We start from the raw sequence: 22012 nt of genomic DNA, 5'->3' as shown, positions 1-22012 counted from the left end.
GCTGAACAGCGTCAGTGGGGATGTGTTTAAAGCAGACTGTAACATTTGTCGGCGAGTATGTTGAGTGCGCACGCGCGGGCTGTCTGATATAAGGCAGCGTGAATCAGGAGAGCAACACTGCAGAAACATAAAGGCTCAGAAAAGCCAGGCAGTTCTTTATACCGCAGTCATCTCCGGACACTGATATGGTACAGAAGAACTTGTTTATTTTGATTCAGTTTCCTATTGTGCTTTGGCAGACTATTGTGGTTTGACTGATTGTTTAGGGTGTTGAGTCTGAATGATCATTAATTGAATATACAGTAGTATTACTATACATATATGGCCATGGAAAGAACAAATCATGCCAATAGATTAACAGTAAACTCTGATTCTTGAGACTTTGGCAAAAATCATGTCCCACCAAATTGTCACCATGTCATGACAATTAGGGTGTAATCTCTTATTATCCCAAGAGATTACACCCTAATTTGGATTAAATTAGATTTTATTTATATAGCACCAAATCACAACAAGCAGTCGCCTTATACTGTAAGGTAAGGACCTTACAATAATTACAGAGAAAACCCTTGGCAACATTTGGAAGGAAAAACTCCCTTTAAAGAGCCTCTGAGCTCTATGCTGGCCATTTGTGGCCACTTCACTCTCTTTTTTTAACCATTTTAACTGTGTTAATGCATATGGAATAAATTTTACAAGGGTCTAGATTTCATTCTGATTTTTTAATTTTCAACTTCAGCTACTGAAATATGTCAATAATGTAGTGTATACATTAAATTGTTCCTCTTGGCTCTATCGTGGCCACTTTTGGCCCATTAAAACCCATTGAAACTACATTTTTAAATCTCTTGTTATATGCAACATAAAAGCATGCATTTTGGGCACAACTGCTTTCATTCTAAACCCAAGACATGGAATTTGTAATTTTTAACAGTTTCTACCAGATTAGATAATTTATTAATTTTTGGCTGAGCAGGCAATTTTATGTAATATTCTTAGTTTCCAATGGGGCGTATGATGGCTTACAGTACTACACTCCAGTGGAGCAAATAAATCACACAATTTTGACATAGGAGTGATGTCACATAATTTTTGTGTGTGCATGAAAATAATTATTCCTTTATGTGACATTCGAGCAGAAATATGTATTTGAAAGACAGACTGAAATAGATTATGACCTCCAAGTTACCAGCTATTCAGCTTTGAGTTTCCCAGGTAAACTTGGCTTTGATGCACATGTTCAAAGCACTTGTAGCTTTGTTCTTTTCATTAAAAAAAATACCACACCCAAATATCTAACCTCTAAAAAAGTTATAAAAAAATTCACTGGCCATCTTGCAGAGTTCAAAGTTGCAGCTGCAGGGTAAACAACAACAACAACCTCTGGCACTGTTTGTAATCTGTCCCGGAGTTTGTGCAGGTGCAGCAAAGACTGCTGCCAGAAGTAAACTTAGCAGCTTCAAGATCATATTTTCTCCAGCAAGAAGGTCATATTCACTGCTTCAAGCACGTGACTATGTAATGTGCTCAAAGAGCGAAGATGGGGAGAAATCCTCTGTACTTGAAGACACATCAACTCCTGAAGATGAGGGCACACCTTCCTCAGAGGTTGACAGCATCAGCACTGATGAAGAGTACCAGCCAGTGCCTGATTCTACTTCTTTAGGGAGTGAGGACAATACAGACACAGCAGTTGGATCAGTGGATGTCTCATGATTGGAAACTTATGTGGTTTCCCACTGCTGAAGAGACCCTGCACTACAATCAAGTACCTGCTGGTCTCACCCCAGGGCCCACCTTGTATGCAATTGCCCACATCAGCAACTTGAAGTCTGCCTTTGACCTGTTTGTCACAGAAGAGCATTCCTTCTGTGCACCCACACATGCATGGGAGGAGGAGGTGTGAGGTTTGGGAGGATGTGGATGAAGCGGAGATGAGAGCCTACATTGGAATTCTGATTTGGGAAGTTAACCATGGAATGAGGGTCACATTCCAACTGACGGGAGCTACAAGGACACACTGTCACATGTGAAAACATCTTTACTTCATTTTTCTTGAAACTCCTCAGAAGACAACTGGCTCTGGTTGGTACAATCAAGGAGAAACAAACCAGAGCTACCTCCCCACCCTCCTCCAACTGTGACAGCACAAGATTCTGTGCTGTCTTTCCTTTCACAAAAGGAAAGACTGCCATGTTAGTTTTCACAAAACTAACATGGCAGTATCCTACACGCCCAAGTGAGGGAAGAATGTGCTTCTTTGTGCACAAACCCCAGGCAACCAGCAGTCAGCGACGGGGAATATAGGAAGCCTATAGCAGTAATGATATAACTGGGATTTAAAGGGTTAAAATTCTGCGTTTGAATGAAATTTTAGTTTTAATGACAAGGACTGATGCAAATTTTAAAATTCAATTTTTGAAAATGAGAAAATCAGTTAAAAAATATTTATTTTAGAGCATTTTAGAACATAAAAAGGAGGTGGCCATTTTTGGCCACGAACAAGCTGAGAGGGAGTTTTTAGGTTTTTTTCATCACTGCACAAAAAGTAATGATTCATACAAATCAATGATACTGCTGATAATTGACATGCATTTAGCTGCAATGAAGGTTAAAAAAATAAATCAGGTTGCATGTGTTATTTGGTAAAAAAAAGTTTAATTTATAATTTTCTCATTTTATAAATTATTAGGACTACATGATATAACTGGGATTTAAAAGGTTAAAATTATTAGTTTGAATCAAATGTTGCTTCTAATGACAAGGACTGATGCTAATTTAAAAAATCAAGTTGTGAAACTTGTTGTTTGCCACACTTGAGCTCAAGGTCAGCCTTTTTGGCAGATTTGAAGTCAGTCTGTGAAGCCTTCGTGGCTCGGCAGGAAGGCTCTGCACTCAGTTCTGCAGCAGGTTGGCTACTTTGTTCCTGCAGGTTTTGTGGTAAACAAGCCTCTGCCAGTTGTTTCTTCAGGTTATTAATGGTGATCTCTGAATCAGTTTTGTAGTTGTAGGAATCCATTGCAAGCGTATGATGCTTTTCTTTCAGATCATTAATGGTATTCTCTAAAATTGTTTTGTTGGCTTCGAGCTCATTTACTTTCTTCTCAGATTCGGCCAGTTGGGTTATCAGATTGGCTATGTTCCCTGAATTATTGGTGCTAAAGTAACATTTCTGAAGTTCTTTTAGTTTATTCTCAGATGCCTCCAGTTTCATCTTGAGACAGTTAATATGTACCTTTGTCGCTTTTTTGTATTCACTGGGATAGTACCGGCACCATTCTTCCGATTTGTACGCCATATAACCAGCATCACCCCTCCTTTCACCGTTAAAATCTTCTGCCTTTTTCTGGGATCCCAGCATGTTTCGTTTCTGTGGTCTTTGTGCGTCTGACATCGTAGTGCTTCAGAGTTCTGCCTTCTCATGTTTTCTTCTGTGAAAGTGTGAAAATCGGTTAAAAATGTTAATTTTAGAACATTTCTAGAATATAAACATGAGGTGGCCATTTTTGGCCACGAACAAGCTGAAAGGGAGTTTTTTCAATTTTGCCTTGTCTGCAAAAATATTTGCATAATAATCAGTGTTCTTATTAATCAGTTACATATCTCAGGCTGTACTTTTGATAATACAAGAGAATCCCATAGTACTGAGAATATATAAAGTATTCAGTTTTGAGGTAATTTGCCAACGAGTGCATTGTTCAAACAAGCTGGCATTTGAAGGGTTAATAAATAAAAAGGAATGAACATTTTACATTTACGTGAAGAACTGATGTTAGTTAAAAAACGTTATGCAAAAAAAAATCAAAAAACAAGAAAAATGTAAAAAATTATGCCCTCTGTTTGTTAGTGGCCATTTTTGTCCACAAACAAGCTGAAAGGGTAGTAAAAACGAACAAGTTCAGAGGGTTAAAGAGGAAGAAACCTGCGGCAGAACCAGGCTCACCAGGAACCAGGAAATACTTGTGTTACCTGCATACATCTTGTTCACTCTGTCAGTTGTTTAACACCTGCTGCTGATTTAGGAAACACAACCATATTACCCGTGATAATCACAGATTAACATGGGTAGCTGTCCTCAATATAAAGTTGTGCCATTATTTTGTATGAAGTAAGCAAATGTGCCTTATTTTTCATCAGCTCAGACAGCTGGGCTGCTGAAGGCTTGTTTTTACTGTTAGGGTAACTTATCTGATTTAAAATTGAATGACGTGATTTAAAATGAGGGGGTGATGGACAGTGAGCAGTGTATGAGTGAAGATTGAAAAAGGAAAGCAAAAATGTAATAAGGAACCAAGTTGACATTTTTTGTTTCCAGGTGATTGTAAGTGCTGTTTATTTAAGTAAAGCTATGACCTGCCTCCACATGAAACACATACCATCGTAAGTTTAGAGCACTTGCAGCGTCTTATAATAGAACTGCAGTGACTGTCAGTGTGTCTGAAGTTCAATGAGATTAAAGACTTCATGATCAAAATTCAGGAAACACACCTGTGTTAACTGGTGATACCCACAAGCAGTGGATAGTTATCATCAAAACAAATGATTACCTTAAATAACCAAACCCAGGTGTTACAGGGAATACACAAACATGGAATCTGAAGGTGTTAGATTATTTCTTTTTACATTTATTAAGTAAATGAGTTGAGGGCACTGAGAATCTCATTCAGAAAATATTTGCTTTCACAATTCAGATAAACTGGTGCGTCCACTACAGCCACCTCAGAGAAAAATATGAATTCTTTTGATGTATTTCAGTTAACATTCAGGACTGCTCCTGTTAATTAGTCAGTTCATGGGCATTTAAATATCTTTAAATCCTTTTAGCTGATCTTCAGGTTGGCTTTTTTTTTTCTTTTTTTTTTTTTTGCACACAGCAGTCACTCCCTTGCTGGACTTATTATATCCTCCACAGTGAGAGTATCTCTGCTGGCCAAAACATTTTGCTCCTTTGAACAGATCAAATCATTATCTCCACTTCAAGCTTGTTTTAATCCACCCATACCATTCATTTTAATTATATTATTCAAAAGTACAGTGTCTTCCACTAGTGGCTGTGACTGTTAGCATCTCTTCAGTGAACTGTTGTATGGGACTATATAAAGAGAAGAAGAGGACTTGATGTCTGTAGAACATGACACTACAGCCAGCTTAATGTCTCCAAGCTGTCTGGTCCAGAGGGTAAAAAAAATGAAGGTTAATTACAGGCTCTGTCAGCTGCTTCTTTAGTTAGACAGAAGGGTCATTGTGCATTTTGTTGTGCCACAAAAAATGCAGATGAAATATCAAAAGCATAAAAAAATCAACACAATCTTGGTGATATTCTTTATTTTGAATCACTGATGATATCACATATCAAAGACAAGGCTACAATGTGCAAGACTTTAATACACCTTTGTTACATTGTGATAAAAATTTGCAGTAAAAAATTAGACTTTTCTTAAATACAAGTATTGCTGACACATATTCAGCAAAGAGTGCACATTATTATTTCCTTAATTCCCTGTGTATATGTGTGTATATGTAAATGTGGGTATTGACACTGATATATATATTATGTATATAGTGCTTATGTATATGTGTATAGTTTTTTGCTATTTTATTCTATTTTATTTTATTCTATTGAATTTTAGTTTTTAGTTTAGTTATTTGTTCTTACTCATCCTTTTCATTTTTTCTCTGTATTGAGCTGCTGTAATGCACAAATTTCCCCGTCGTGGGATTATTAAAGTTTTTATCTTATCTTATCTTATCTAAAAGAGTTTGTAACAGTAACACACACAGTCTATTTGAGTTATAAATAGCAGTGCTGACCAGTGGTGGCCAAAGTGAAGCTTGTGAAGGAGCTGTTTCCTGATTCAGAGTCTTACACAGATGTCTATCACAAATACAACCTGCTCACTGACAAGGTCAGCACGCCCCTGCCTCCGCACAGACATTTTTGCACCAAAAATGATATAAATACTGATAACCACTGATGCTTCACAGACAGTGATGGCCCATGGTGCTACCTCAGTGATGAGAGTTGGCTCTATTCAGAGAGACAGGAGCATCTTTGTCCCACTGTCCAATATCCAACTTTCGTAATACCTGACAGTTTCTTGAACTATAGCTGACTGAGTGTGTGTGTGTGTGTGTGGTGTGTTATATATATGGAAATTAGGTTGTACGAGCATTAAAAGGATGTCAATTTAAACCTTAAATAGGTCAGTAGTAATAGTCCTGAAATAATAATCACCTGGCAGTAAAACAATATTCCCTGTAATATTATTTACAGTTTGATTGCCATCTCTCACTCTCTCACTATTTCTTTTCAGGTTGTGCAGGTGGAGTGTTAAATGTCCGCAATGTCCTGAAGCACAATGTGAAGTTGGGGCTGGGACAGGTGGGAGCATAGCAAGTGTATTCTAAATATTCTGCAAACTCTGCAAACAGACCATTTCTTTACACTATAAAGAAGTATGATGTTTGGTGATTAGCTTTTGTAAACTCCCCATACTAGTGCAACACTGTTACACTGAAACAATTGCAACCACTCATTTTATATGGTTCATTTAGGACAGTCAGCTGAGAGGTTTGGCAACGCAGTCAGCCGTAAAAGTTTAAAATCAAGCTCAAAGTTTGGGTTAAAAAGTTTAATTTGATAGGCGCTTTGATTTCACGTGTCAGAAAGCTATACAAAGGAAGTGCTTGCTTTTCATATTTTATATTTCAATGCCCCATCCTGTCTGTGTCTGTGGCGCTGCATCAGATGTGGCTGGAAGGCTATTCTGCCTCTGTGCTCGATGCCGTGAGGAGAACTCTGGATGCATCTAAAGTCTTGACCATCCAGGACCCAGCACATGACGTAAACTCAGTTTTGAGGAGGTGTTCAAACTAGCCACACTGGGAGGCAGCCAAGGTAAGATACACATGCCATTCAAACGAGTAGTTCTGCAGTAGGCATTATGATTATGATTATTATTATGATTAATATATCAAGTGTTCAGTCCCTATGTTGAACAGTTTATTTTATGAAGTCTATTTTTCTGTAGCCTTGTCCCTGAATGACCAAACGGGGAACTTTGAAGTGGGCAAAGACTTTGATGCCCTGAGGATTAATGTAGCTGCTGAGGATGGGCCTATTGACCTCATCCAGCCTGAGAAACCAAGGTTGGTAGTGGGACACTATAAATCTGTTGAAATAAATTAAGACAAAACAAAAAAACTCAGATTGAAGTCCAATTGGAATAATTTATAATTTCTCGAATTTCAGATTCTTTTGGAAAAATTCTTGAATTTGGGTGAGTGACACTTTTTTGGTTCCCAAAATATTTCAGTAGAGTGTGACTCTGACCCATTTACTTGATGCTGATCTCCCTTCCTTGTTCTGTGGCAGGTGATGATCGTAACATAGCGGAGGTGTTTGTAGCTGGCAGAAGGTGGTGCCATTCACCGAGCCAAAGGAAGAGTAAGCTGTTGCAACCTTCGTACAGCTGTACCCTCGTACAGCCTAAATTATGTGTAAGATACAGGATGTCCAACACAGTAACTATAAAAATGCCCCGTGTCTGCAAAACAGTGAAAAAAAAAGAACAACACAGTATTTCATACAATTCAGGACAGTTGAGCTAGAATACATGAGTCTTTTCCATGAGTCTTTAAATGTAATTGCTGGGTTGTAAAAAGGAGAAATAAGGGACTTATTAAGTGAACTTTGCACTTTTCAGATGATTGTTGCCAGCCAGGTGTGTGTCATTTCTGCCTGCTACTAATGCAAACAACACTCTCTGATTAACAAAGCACTTTTTTTTGTCTTCCCTTGTTCATATACACATCATAGCTTATTATTTCAACTTCTTTCTTAACTTGTTTTAATTTAAAAAAAAAAAAAAGCGGCACAAATCCTGTTGAAGATTTAAATATTCCTTTCTATACTTGTTGGTTCAGTGTGACTTTTGTCCACAAGTTTTAGTGTTGGGTGAAGTAAAGCTGCTCAGTGTGCCGCGGCAGTGCCTGAACTGATTATCTTCAGTGGTTGATGGTTCCAATTTTAATGCTTGTGCACTAAAGCATCCTTTTGATCCAAGACTGGAACGGACTTGAGAAATACCAAATGGCACATGATCTACAACCCTAATTCCCCGAAAAACTTGGTACGCGGTGTAAAGTGTGAATGAAAACAGAATGCAAAGCCTTTCTTGTCTGGTATAGGATTCTAGCTGCTCGACAGTCCTGGTCATCTTTTGTCTATTTTTTATTTTATGATGGGCCAAAGATTGAAAGGTCTGGACTGCACACATGCCAGCACCCAGACTCTTCGACCATGAAGCCATGCTGTTGCAATACCATTTAGCATTGTCTTGCAGAAATATGCAAGGCCTTCCCGGAAAAAAGGATGTCATCGATGGGAGCATGTCTTGTTTTAAAAAAACTGTGTATACCTTTCAGCACTGATGGTGGCTTTCCAGATGGGCAAGCTGCCAATTCCATAGGCACTGAGGCACCGTCATACCATCAGAGATGCAGGCTTTTGAACTGAGCACTGATAACAAGCCTGATGTCCCTCTCCTCTTTAGTCCGAGGATGTGTCATCCATATTTTCCAAAAATAATTTCAAATTTTGATTTGTCTGACTACAGAACAGTTTCCATTTGGCTTCAGTCCATTTTTAAATAGCTTTTGCTCAGAGAAGACAGCAGCATTTCTGGATAGTGGTCACATAGGCGTCTTCTTTAAATGATAGTGCTTTAAACCTTATTTGTGGATGGCAACAGTGAACTGTGGTCACAGACAGTGATTTGTGGAAGTGTTCCTGAGCCCATGCAGTCATTTTCCATGACAGAATCATTCCTGTGTTTAATGTAGTGGTGCCTCAGGGCGTAAGATCACAGGCATCCAGTATTGATGTTTGGCCTTGTTCCTTTCACACACAGAAGTTCTTCCAGATTCTTCAGAATCTTTTGATGATATTATGCACTGTAGCTGATTGTGATATTCACAGTCTTTGCAACTTTATGTTTGGGAACATTACTCTGAAACTGTTCCACAATTTGTAGATGCAGTTATGATATTTGCAATCATTGCATTCTGTTTTTATTTACATTTACACAGCATCCCTATTTTTATTTTTATTTTTTACATTTTTTCAATGTGGTAGTACTGTTTAATAGAAATATTTAAACTGTGGGACTTTTCTGTATTTCTATAAGGTAAAATTAAAAAAAAAAAAAGTCCAATCTTTAGTTAGTACTGACACTTGCTTGAGTTCATCAAAATTCCATAGTTGGGTTTTGATTCACTGAAAACACTTGAGTGTGTCAGCACTGGGATATTTATATAACTCAAATAGACTGTGTGTTGTGTTGTTACTGTTACAAAACTCTTTTAACTCTTAGGGAAGTAAGAAAATATAATTGCACGTCTTTGCTGAATATGTGTCAGCAATACTTGTATTTAAGAAAAGTCTAATTTTTTACTGCAAATTTTTTATCACAATGTAACAAAGTTATATTAAAGTCTTGCACATTGTAGCCTTGTCTTTGATATGTGATATCATCAGTGATTCAAAATAAAGAATATCACCAAGATTGTGTTGATGTTTTTTTATGCTTTTGATATTTCATCTGCATTTTTTGTGGCACAACAAAATGCACAATGACCCTTCTGTCTAACTAAAGAAGCTGCTGACAGAGCCTGTAATTAACTTCATTTATTTTACCCTCTGGACCAGACAGCTTGGAGACATTAAGCTGGTTGTAGTGTCATGTTCTACAGACATCAAGTCCTCTTCTTCTCTTTATATAGTCCCATACAACAGTTCACTGAAGAGATGCTAACAGTCACAGCCACTAGTGGAAGACACTGTACTTTTGAATAATATAATTAAAATGAATGGTATGGGTGGATTAAAACAAGCTTGAAGTGGAGATAATGATTTGATCTGTTCAAAGGAGCAAAATGTTTTGGCCAGCAGAGATACTCTCACTGTGGAGGATAGAATAAGTCCACAAGGGGAGTGACTGCTGTGTCTAAAAAAAAAAAGAAAAAAAAAAGCCACCGTGAAGATCAGCTAAAAGATTTAAAGATATTTAAATGCCCATGAACTGACTAATTAACAGGAGCAGTCCTGAATGTTACTGAAATACATCAAAAGAATTCCATATTTTTTCTCTGAGGTGGCTGTAGTGACGCACAGTTACATCTGAATTGTGAAAGCAAATATTTTCTGAATGAGATTCTCAGTGCCCTCAACTCATTTACTTAATAAATGTAAAAAGAAATATCTAACACCTTCAGATTCCATGTTTGTGTATTCCCTGTAACACCTGGGTTTGGTTATTTAAGATAATCATTTGTTTTTGATGATAACTATCCACTGCTTGTGGGTATCACCAGTTAACACAGGTGTGTTTCCTGAATTTTGATCATGAAGTCTTTAATCTCATTGAACTTCAGACACACTGACAGTCACTGCAGTTCTATTATAAGACGCTGCAAGTGCTCTAAAACTTACGATGGTATGTGTTTCATGTGGAGGCAGGTCATAGCTTTACTTAAATAAACAGCACTTACAATCACCTGGAAACAAAAAATATCAACTTGGTTCCTTATTACATTTTGCTTTCCTTTTCAATCTTCACTCATACACTGCTCACTGTCCATCAACCCCCTCATTTTAAATCACGTCATTCAATTTTAAATCAGATAAGTTACCCTAACAGTTAAAAACAAGCCTTCAGCAGCCCAGCTGTCTGAGCTGATGAAAAATAAGGCACATTTGCTTACTTCATACAAAATAATGGCACAACTTTATATTGAGGACAGCTACCCATGTTAATCTGTGACTATCACCGGGTAATATGGTTGTGTTTCCTAAATCAGCAGCAGGTGTTAAAACAACTGACAGAGTGAACAAGATGTATGCAGGTAACACAAGTATTTCCTGGTATCCTGGTTTCCTGGTGAGCCTGGTTCTGCCGGCCCAGGTTTCTTCCTCTTTAAAGGGAGTTTTTCCTTCCAAATGTTGCCAAGGGTTTCCCTCTGTAATTATTCTAGAGGTCTTACCTTACAGTATAAGGCGACTGCTTGTTGTGATTTGGTGCTATATAAATAAAATCTAATTTAATCCAAATTAGGGTGTAATCTCTTGGGGTAATAAGCCTCAGGAAAGAAGCCTGACCTAAGAACAAGATTATAATCAGTTTTCTGATATTGTCAAGTCCACGTGATTTCCGAATATAATCTTTAGTCTGTTTTTCACTCTCATATTGTAATGAACTGGGTTGTGGTCATCTTTCTGTAAATGTAACTCTGGCAGTGGAGAGAGAAATAGAAAGAGAGAGTCGTGCATCAAAATATGTGGCTGCTGTAGTGTCGCTTACATGGTGAGTGAAAGGGCAACACTGCCCCCTGCTGTCCAGCAGTCGTACTGTCCGACAGCTTTCATTCGTTTTCGTTAACACCTGTTGATCTGAGTGTGTAGTGTAGTGTAGTGTGTTTAGTCTATTGTGTAGTCATGGACAAGGAAGGTGCTGCCAAAAAAAACACCAAAGACATACTCTAATGTAAACGCTGCCTCCATGTGTACAACATGAGGAGGCACACACCTGGAAGTGTCAGGCCTGTGATGGCGCCCTCTTTCTCTGGAGGACTGGAACTGTTTTTGGAGCAGCACAAAATAATTTGTGTACAAAAACCGCCTGAGGTGTTGACTGCACGTTATAACACTGTTGTATATAACTTTGCTAAATTTTTACATAAAATTACCACATATATTTTTATTTCAAGTTATAAAAACAGTTCAATCAACATGTTTGTGGTTTCACATTTAAAAAATCTAATTTTTCTACTTGGATTTCATTTTTTTGTGTGTCTGATTCTAGATCCAAAGTGTTAATGCAGGATGTCAAAATGAAAAAGTAGTCGTATAGTCACATGTGAGGTTGTGCTGAAACAAACTATACCAAACAAGGCAAAGTAAACCGTTATTAAGGTGAACTATGAAGGTCAAATCAAAAAGTAGTCAAAAAAAAGCCAATTATATCTCCACATAGGACAAATTTTTAAAATGATATCTTCCTCCAAAGCTGTTGGATTCATCTGATATTTGTGCACAGTTGTGGAGGGCTGAGAACTAGTGCCAAACTGATCATCTGGATTTGATCCAGATTCTGGATTTGCAGGCTATTTGGATTCAACATGAAACACTCCAATTAGCAGCTGAAAAAAATGTGTTGCATAAAAAAGAATATCACTGTTGTCCATGGACATGTAACATTTGCTATGACCCAGATACGTGAATATATCACACACTTTTGTCTATCAATCTGTTCACAATCAGTTCTCCTGTTATTGCACGCCAGAGGAGAGAAAGCTTGTACAAGAAAAAGTGAAAAAGAATCATAAAATGAAAGTTACTTTACTTCAACTTTTTAAACCTTGGACAATTATGGCATGGACAACAGGACCTCTGTGTTTGGAGAGAGACATCTGCCGGGGACGGGTCTTGTTGGTACCACTTCTTGTTAAATTTTCAAGCGTTCAGCTGATCTTTACTACTCTTTTCATGTGTGCAGGTGTGATCCTCGATCTGCACTGTGCTGAAATGGTGAGTACTTCCAGCATTCTTTTTGAAGGAATAACGGAGAAGCTGAATGATGCTTTGGGCTGTGAGAAGTCAATGACTCTGACAGTCAGGACAATGAAATAACAGACTCAGAGGGCACAAGGAGTAATTTGACAAGTCAAAAACTTGTTTGCATTTTCTGATTAAAGTTATGAATACTTGAATATAGAAGTAAATTCCACATCTTTTCTAAGTTTGCCATTACTGGAAACAGCTCAAGAAAAAATATGCCACAGTTGGCATCACAAACAGATATGCCAACATGTGCCATCATCTGAAGATATCTTTGTTCTGAGTTCAGGAATGGAAGAAGAGCTACAACAAGCCAATTTATGTAAAGACAAAAATCACTCTCCTGCTCTGTCTCTCTGCACACACAGCAACACAACTACCCCCCATCTATTGCATCTACTGAGCTGAGGATGGAGCTACGCAACAGCAGCTACAAAAAATGATTTTCAGTTGAAATGCTTTGTTTGCTTTGAAAAGACCAATCTAACTATGGGTACAAATACAGTCACCTGAAATCGACTGAAATGTCAGACTAAGAGTGAGGGTCACTGACCACTCAAAATGTTAATACATATAAAAAAAATTAAATAAATAAATATTAAAATGACTCACAAAATATACGTTGGTGACCTTAATACATCCACCAAAGTAATATTTGCATTTTATATCAAATTGCTGAAATCGCTACTAGCACAGTATAGAGTTGTTTTTGCTCCAGTAAATGTAAAAAAGTAAAAATTATAACCAAAATTTTACGTTAATCAGTAGATGCTAAGTTAATAAATAATCAGTACGCATAAAAAATGATAATATAGAGGTGATTAAAATAGACAACCAATATTTTTTGGGAACACAGTTTAAGTTACATGAACAAACGCAGGTTATTAAAGATTAATGAAAACCTCCATTAATCATTGTTGGTGGTTTTCATTAATCTTTGCCTAAATGCACTGAGTTGGTGCCGTGTGATTGACTGATTAGAAAACTGTATTAGCCATCAGTTAAAGAGAGTCTCTGATATGATGATTATCTAATCATAATCTATATGCATTGCTACACAACATCTCTAGATGTGATAAAGTAAAATATATACTACTACATTTCACATACAATTTTGTGCATGGGGCAATCTGTGTGGTAAGCAAAGTTTATATTATTGAAATAATATTTTCATGTGTAACAAATGGGCTGATATATGGACTGGACAAATGTGGATAATCTCTTCATCGGGGCATCTGTGGAGGTACAGCAAGAATGAAAGCCTGAAATGACTGATATACATAGAACACATGGAGAAATTGAATTCTCTCAGACTCAGAGGAATCTGCCACAACAGTGACCTGGTCAGCCTGCTGGTGTGGAAACAGGACAAGGCAGACCAGGTCTACCTGCTGAATGACTGAACTTTCAAAAATAAGAGGGAATAACAAAAATAAATAATCACTCACAAAATATCCAAAATACCAGATGACCCACCCAGGGAAACAAAAATAATAAAATAATAACTATATTATTTGTAACAAATTGCAAATCATTAAAATCATAATTATTTGGCTTAAAAAAAAAAGACTAATCTTTAAAGAAAAAGGAAATAAAGAAGAATGCCTTTAACAGGATGCCATTTGCTATGTTACTAGAATGCCACTCAGTCATTGAAAGTGATGTATGTAGCCACTTAAGTGTTACTATGTGGTTGCTTTTGTATTTGTACTGTAAACTACAGAAGCTAGTAAACTTAACTTTTTAGTTTTAATTTTGAGGCACTATTTTTAATAAAATAATAATAATAATATATATATTAAACACCAAGATCCAAAATGTCATTAAATATTGGTGTATTCAAATGTTTGCTGTCATAGAGATGAGAGAAAGACAGAGACTGCTGGGTGAGCTCCACTGACTCATGTCAGCAGAGAGAGCCCGGCGCAGGCACACTGCGCTGTAAATTCACTAATTTATCCAATCAAAACCCGCCCGTGGTTTCAAGGAAAAAAGTGAAACAACTCTAAATTTTCAGCATACGGCTCAAGTCACTTTGACATTAAACACCCAAACCAAAAAGTTTCTATGTAGACAGTTCTAACAGTGCAAACATATCTGCCATTTCTTTTATGATTTTAATGTTTAAAAGTAGCTGCACAAACTGAAATAACTTCTTCTTATTTTCAAAGAGGCCTGAGGGGAACTTCCCAAAGTCTGACCTGCATTGACCCTCCGCTCAGTGTCCTCCTCAGTCATGCTGGTTTCCACAATTGCTGCAGAAGCCTGGACCCCCAAAGCTCATTCATAATGCTGATGCTGCAACCTGTGACCCGCATGCTATGCAGCCAGGATAATTCCTACTGTAAATAAATTTGAAAAAAAAAAAAAAAACACGAAAAAAAACCACGTCCATTAATTATTGGCAATCTATTTCTTGACAAAGGTGCCTACCCTCCAAACACATTTTAATAACTTTGAAGAAATATGATAAACAAGACAGCAGCAGAGGAACATATAAAATGGAGACAGTCAAATGTAATCCAGGGTCCACCCCACTACAGACTTATACTCTGACTCACCACTGTCAGACACTGGGACTCTGCTAATACTGTTACTAGACTGTACTAGACTTTACCAGTATTTTACCAATCATAATACCTTTGGTTTACATAGGGCATTTTTTGCATTCTGCCACCAGACTAATAAACCCTCTGTGGGGCATACCTGCTGTGAGTATGAACATGACCTCAGCTCTGACACAGGCAGCAGGAATTATTAAACCAGAGATAAGTTATCAGATCGTTAACATATTTGGGGTGGCTTTAGCACAGGAGGAAGAGCAGGTCACCTACTAATCGGAAGGTCGGCGGTTTGATTCCTGGATGCTCTGGGCTGCATGCCAAAGTGTCCTTGGGCAAGGTACTGAACCCCAAGTTGCTCTTCGACACAAGCGTTGGAGTGTGAATGTTAGACAGTAAGCACTTAGCGTAGATAGATATACATGGAAGTGCTTGTATGAATGGGTGAATGCAAACATGCTGTATAAGCACTTTGAGTGCTCAATTAGAGTAGAAAAGCGCATATATATATATATATATATATATATAAACTAGTCCATTTACCATAGTTATCAAAGTATTTCACTCTCTTGTGTGAATACTTCTGATATGCCAAACACAACATATATACAGTGATATAGTGAGATAAGGTGGTGATACATGAGGGGCTCAGAGTAGAGCTGCTGCTACTCCACATCAAAAGCAGCCAGTTGTGGTGGTATCTGAATATGATGCCCCCTAAATGAGGTGTTTCAGGTATATTCTATTAAGTAAATAGGTAGGTGGACAGGTAAGTAATCAGGTAGTCCATCCAACCTCAACCCTATTGAAATTTGTGGACTATGCTTAAAAGTTGGGACTGTGCAAAGAAACTGAACAATTTGAATGAACTCAATCAATTCTGCCAAGAAGAGAGGTCAAATATCCAGTCAGGATTATTCAGTTTATTAACAGGACAGGTACATATTTTCCCTGCACTGCAACATGCAGCTCAATGAAAAAATATAATGCAATGTTTAAAGTTGTGCTTCATTTAAATGTTTTAGTTTAGTGTGTGTTCCCTGGTCACACACAAACACCTGCCCTCTCCTATTCCTGGTTTTTCCTGTTTCTAATATTGGATAATATCAATATCTAATATTTATGTTCATTTTATTCAGCATGCAGTCACTACAGACACAAAATATCATATATATATATATATATATATATGGAATAAATGTTTTGAATTGTGGAACACATTCAGGATAATAACTCTAACATGTTTCTGAAGTTCTGAATGCTGTTTCAGAATAATAGCTTTTTGTTTCATTTATGGAACTTAAAACAAAACAATGACTGTATATTGATAACCAAATAGAAAAGACCAAAAGTACTTTTCTTGTTGACCATTAGAACTTGAGCATTAAAGTTTTTGAATGGTCCAGCCAGAGCACTGATCTGAATCCAAACTAAATCTGTGGAGTGACCTGAACAGTGCACAGGGGAGACCCTTGCTCTCTTGAATCAAAGCTGAAAGTCTGCATTTCAGTCTCATCTTGATTGTTTGACTCAAAATCCACTGTGGTCGTGTGCTGAGGAAAAATTACAAAAGAGGTCACAAGAGGACGCCTTCGTCCAGCCAACAGGGATGCAGTAGGGTCACAAAAACATGAGCATGAGCAGACTTGGATAGAAACGAAACTAATAAAGCATTCCCTGTAAATGTCCTTCTAAGTGGCTACAGGCAAAGACTGTACTAATTTTCAAGACAAGCATAATGGGACTGATACTTAATTTCAGTTTCTCTCCTCCTGTTCATCAGAAAGTAGACACATCTGCACACTTATCTCCTCTCTCTCTCCCTCTCCCCATTCCCCTGCCCTGCTGTGTTTTGTTGTCAGCTGCATTGTGCAGAATAGGGAACCCTTCTCTGGCCAGTCGGATTTTTTTTTACATTTATGAACATAAGTACAAGCAAACATGGCAGTAACAATAGTGATTCATAAGATCAATATACATAAAGATAAGCATGAAAGAGAAAAAAAGAAGAAGAAAACGATAAGCATGAAATATGAGAAAATTAACACAGAAAAAAAGACAAGTTGTGAACTATGTCTCAAGAGAAGGAAAATAAATAGAGTAAAATAAAATTGAATTAGATTGGGGTCATCTTAAAATAGATAGAACCAGGGTTATTATAGTTAACGAAAACGAACGAAATAACGAAAACTGAAATTGAAAAAACATTGTCGTTACCTGAAATAAATAAAAACTATAATTAAAAGGAAAAAACGATAACTAACTAAAACTGAATTGTGAGTTTACAAAACTAACTAAAACTAACTGAAATTATCGATAAACTGACTTTCATTTACTTGTTTTTTTTTTTTTTTAAGCCTTGTGGATTGATATGAAATCATTTTTTCCGCTCTCCGAGTTTAAGCTGGGAGCGCCATCGGACAACTGTGTGAGTGTGTGCGCATGTGCGTGCGCTCACCGCGCTGGTCCGCAAAGTAATGGCTGCGGTCTGCCGAGAAAGCGGCAGCGTCCCGTATGGAGGCTCTTTGAGTACAAGAGCACAGATAGAATCAAAAGTCTTGTTGTGGATGATGAAAAATGTGCGGAACATTTCTCAGTCAGGAAAAACCAGCAACATCAAAGTCCACCTGAGAAGCGCACAACGGCTACAGAAACCGCTCTGATCCTACCAGGTAACCTGGCCTGCGCCTCTGAGAAACGGGACTACTTGTCGGGTCCACGCAGCCCAGAAAGTTGTGACTAAACTGTTTAGTCCTTGTGCGTTTCCGGCTACTTTATCACTGAGAGAATAACAATCAGGAATAATAATCAAAGCATCAATATAAGGACTCACAACTGTCAGCAAATTCCTGGTAGGAGACTGCTGAAACTATGAGGACGGACGTGAAGGAATGAAGAAAGTGAAAAAAAAAACAGGGACAAATATGTTTGCAGCCAAAAAACTGAGCACAAAGAGTGAGGACCAAAAAAGAAGTCCCAGCCTGCGCTGCATATAAAACACCTGCACACGACCACAAGGTAATAACACACACAATCCAGCTACACAAGCATAAATGTGGACATAAGGTCGGCAACTTCCGTGGGTTGTGTACAGAGGCCGCAAAGACCCTGCAAGTTTAATTAGCGAGCATCTAACCAAGCTAGCTCCAAAACAGAAGCAGCATCAGGTGGTGAGAACATCAGGATGCAGCTGGATTTGAGCTTTGACTCCTTCAAAGAGTTTGTTTTTGTCAAACAGCACATGTAGGTGGTGTTAATCTACTGCACTGATGCTGAAGTTTATTGTGGAGTTTATTGTAGAATTTATTGAGTTTGGGAATTCATGTTTTTCTTTGTTTCTCCCTGTTGATGTTCATGTGTGTCCTTAATATTACACACATTTAGCATGTCTTGTGAACAGCTGGTTGTTGAATATATTTCTTTAAACGGTATCTTTTGTCAAGTTTTCATTACACAATAGTCACTTTTGCGCCTTGAATCTTGCACCTGATTAGGTATGAAAATACTAAAACTAATACTGAAACTAACTGAAACTAACTAAAACTAAGCATGAAACCAAAAATAAAAACTAATAAAAACGAGAAAAACCACTCTGAAAACTAATTAAAACTAACTGAATTAGAGAAAAAGAAGTAAAAACTAACTAAAACTAAACTATAATGTAAAATCCAAAACTATTATAACCCTGGATAGAACGTATTGCACAGAGCAACTAATTTAAGGGCTTTCTTGTCATTTGCAATTTTTAGCAATTTACCCAGGAGTCTAAATTCGTTAAGCCATCTGTTTATACGTGGTTTAGGTATCGACATTTGTGAATATAAAATTTCCCTAATAACACCGTCCTGACAACAAAGTCCAAATTGGAATTCTCAATGAATGTTCCATATTTAACTACAGTAACTGATAACGGTGGTCATTGAATCCCCTTGGATTGCAGCCAGCTCCACATGTCATCCCAGAAAGTCTGCACCACCCCACAGTAGAAGAATAGGTGGTCCAGGATTTCAATATCACTTTCACAGAACACACAGGAGTTTACATCCAGATTAAATTTCAGTTTCATAAACTCATTGGTTGGGTAAATCTCATTAATGATTTTGAAGTTAACTTCTTTAACTTTAGGGGGAAGGGGAAGTCCAATGCATTTTCTTCGTATAGGCTTGACCTGCTCAATCTGAAATTCTTTCAGAAGATAATTTCTTTTAACTGGGTTAGGATAGCCATCATTCAGCAAAATAATTCTAATCATCTTGTTTGTGAATCTGCTATCACAAAAGTGAATTCCTGCTATGCAGAGCTGTCTCACACAATATCTTCTTTAATCATTGATCTTAAAGGCACTGGGATGACTTTGGTTAGTGCTTTATGTTTCTTAGCTGTACATCTGACATTAAACTTCTCACAAAAACACCTCATGCTGTAATAGATTACCCTTCTCATCCATAAAATGAGCTACGGCCCAAATCCCTTTGGATCTCCATTCATCAATGTACAGAGATTTTTTACAAAGTCGAATGTATCTGTTGTTCCAAACTGGTGTATTGTGAGGAGTAAAGTTATGTTTATAACAAAATCACAATGTAACAAAAAGTCTATTCCACCCATTGTATCAAAAATTGCATTAGTATTAATGCTCCAAAAAGATTGCCTGTCCTTAATAAATGATCTTAACCAGTTTAGTTTTAACACGCCATTCATCAGAAAATGCTGGATAGATTAATCTGGACAAGCTGTCCATTTTTGGATAACAAGATCCTGCCAAATATTATGTCCCTCTGCAGCCACCTGTTTAAAATTGATTTACACGTTTCCTGTTTTCTGTTAATAACTTATCCTTTGAACTTACAATGCCCAGATGTTTTACTTCCTTTTTAATCTGCATATTGCATGGCTGCAGGGGACAGGTGCACAGCTAATATCTCACATTTATTTATATTCAGTTTTAGACCTGATCGAATAGAATCTTTATTGTCATAGTACACGCAAGCTGCACAGTGACAGTTAAAGTGCAGTCCTTCCAGGTGCCTCAGACAATAAATGAAAGTATGAGTGGTAAAAGAATTAATAAAATACAATGCATAATAATAAATTAAAATTAGAAGACTCCAGCCCCGATACACACACACACACACACACACACACACACACACACACACACACACACACACACACACACACACACACACACACACACACAAAAGGCACTCCAGCATGCGCTTTCGAGAACGCGCTCGATCAGGACTATTTTATTTGAATCATCTCTAGCTACCTAGAGATGATTCAACAGGTAGATGGCTAGCCAGAGATGGAGAGGCAAAAAAGAAAGGGCACAAAATATAAAATGGAAAAGGGAGAAGGAGGATAAAAACATTGTTAGGATGAAAAAAGCTTTTCAAAGTGGTTTAAAGACAGTCGGTATGTTATGTCAGTTGAAGGAAGTTAAATAATAAGCGTGTGTGCTGCTTATGCCTCTAGGTTTCTGCGTGTTCGTTTTATCGAACAGGAATGACACAAAACAACGGAATAAGGAGTCCAATTATTAAATTTAATAAAGCCATTTACAGATTAATCTGGTAGTTACAATATAACAGATCATAACAAGAAAAATAAAATAAAATAAAAAAGCTTGTGTGTGCGTGTGTGTGGATTTGGATGGAAGCGGGGGGTGCGCCTGAAAATGACTGAGAATCTTCATTAAACCAACCCTACGAAAAGCAAACTCATGCATAAGGAAATGAATAAGCTAAAGAAATGGATCATTTTGTGATGGCTCAAACTCTGCCTCATGGACAAGCTCCTGGATTTTAATTCTCATCCATGACTGCTTTGGTGGCGCAAACTCCTCGTGGCTGGAGTTAATTTGAGCAAGAAGTGTGTTGTGTCATCCCTCCGGGCTCCCTCCTTCTCTCTCTCTCTACCTCCTTTACTTCCTTCCTCTTCAAATACTCCTCCAACATCTCGTCACTACTCTTCCTCTGTGCCTTGCCTCGTCTGGGGGTCACTGCAACCTCTCTCCTGCACTCGCTGCCTGATCAGATAGCTCCCCTGCTGCTTCTACCTCTGTCTCCTCCTCATCCTGGCCATGTGGATTGCTCTATGTGGCCAGGATGAGGAGGAGACATGATGGACTGCAGACTGCAGCGCAGCTAACTGCCAAAACATCTACTTTCATAGGGCTGCTCATGACTTCTGGTGAGCAGTTAATCAAGTGTATTTGATTATCGGCTTCTGGCTGTCACTTTCCCACTTAATTGCCATGGAAAAATGAAGGCTATACTTATTATGACCCTACATTTTAGCTTTGTTTACTAAATAATGACACAGTCTAATGTCATGCTGTTAATTTGAACTTGGATTTAAAGAAGTTTACAACCTGAAAAAGACCAGAGGATTTTTCTTTTTTTTTAGAATATCCTGACATGTCAAACCTTTGAACTGAAAGAGGATGTTTTTCTTATTTCACATGAATATCTGTGGCGGCATCAAGCTTCAGCACTGCATCAATCCAGCTTTGTTTTGTGTTTGTTTTCTGTCTACAGAAAGGATCATGCCCATCCACAGTGAAACCCTGATGGTTAACATGGGTCTGCAAGCTGAACTGGTGACAACACGCAGTTTAAGTTCCAGCTTCATGAACATCATGTCCATATGTGACTCCATCCCATCCTGAGTACGCTCTTCAGTCATACCTGGACTCTGACACTCTTGATCAGACAAGCAAGTGGCTACTTTTTTCATGTTTGTTCAATGCACCATGGATTTTATTCATATTTATGCAGACACAAACTGTTTTAAAGAAGATCTCAACACTGCGGTACCTTCATACTTTAAC

At 37.7% G+C, this 22012-nt stretch overlaps 1 pseudogene; it reads left to right on the top strand.

Moving 5' to 3' along the window:
- The first annotated feature begins 1521 nt into the window (after window positions 1–1521).
- LOC115777648 (guanine deaminase-like) lies at window positions 1522–21850 on the top strand (annotated as a pseudogene).
- Window positions 21851–22012: the final 162 nt, after the last annotated feature.

Source organism: Archocentrus centrarchus, unplaced genomic scaffold, assembly GCF_007364275.1.
Source record: "Archocentrus centrarchus isolate MPI-CPG fArcCen1 unplaced genomic scaffold, fArcCen1 scaffold_63_ctg1, whole genome shotgun sequence".
Lineage (NCBI taxonomy): Eukaryota > Metazoa > Chordata > Actinopteri > Cichliformes > Cichlidae > Archocentrus > Archocentrus centrarchus.
The sequence above is the reverse complement of the archived record's forward strand: the minus strand, read 5'-3'. Positions and strand labels throughout refer to the sequence as shown.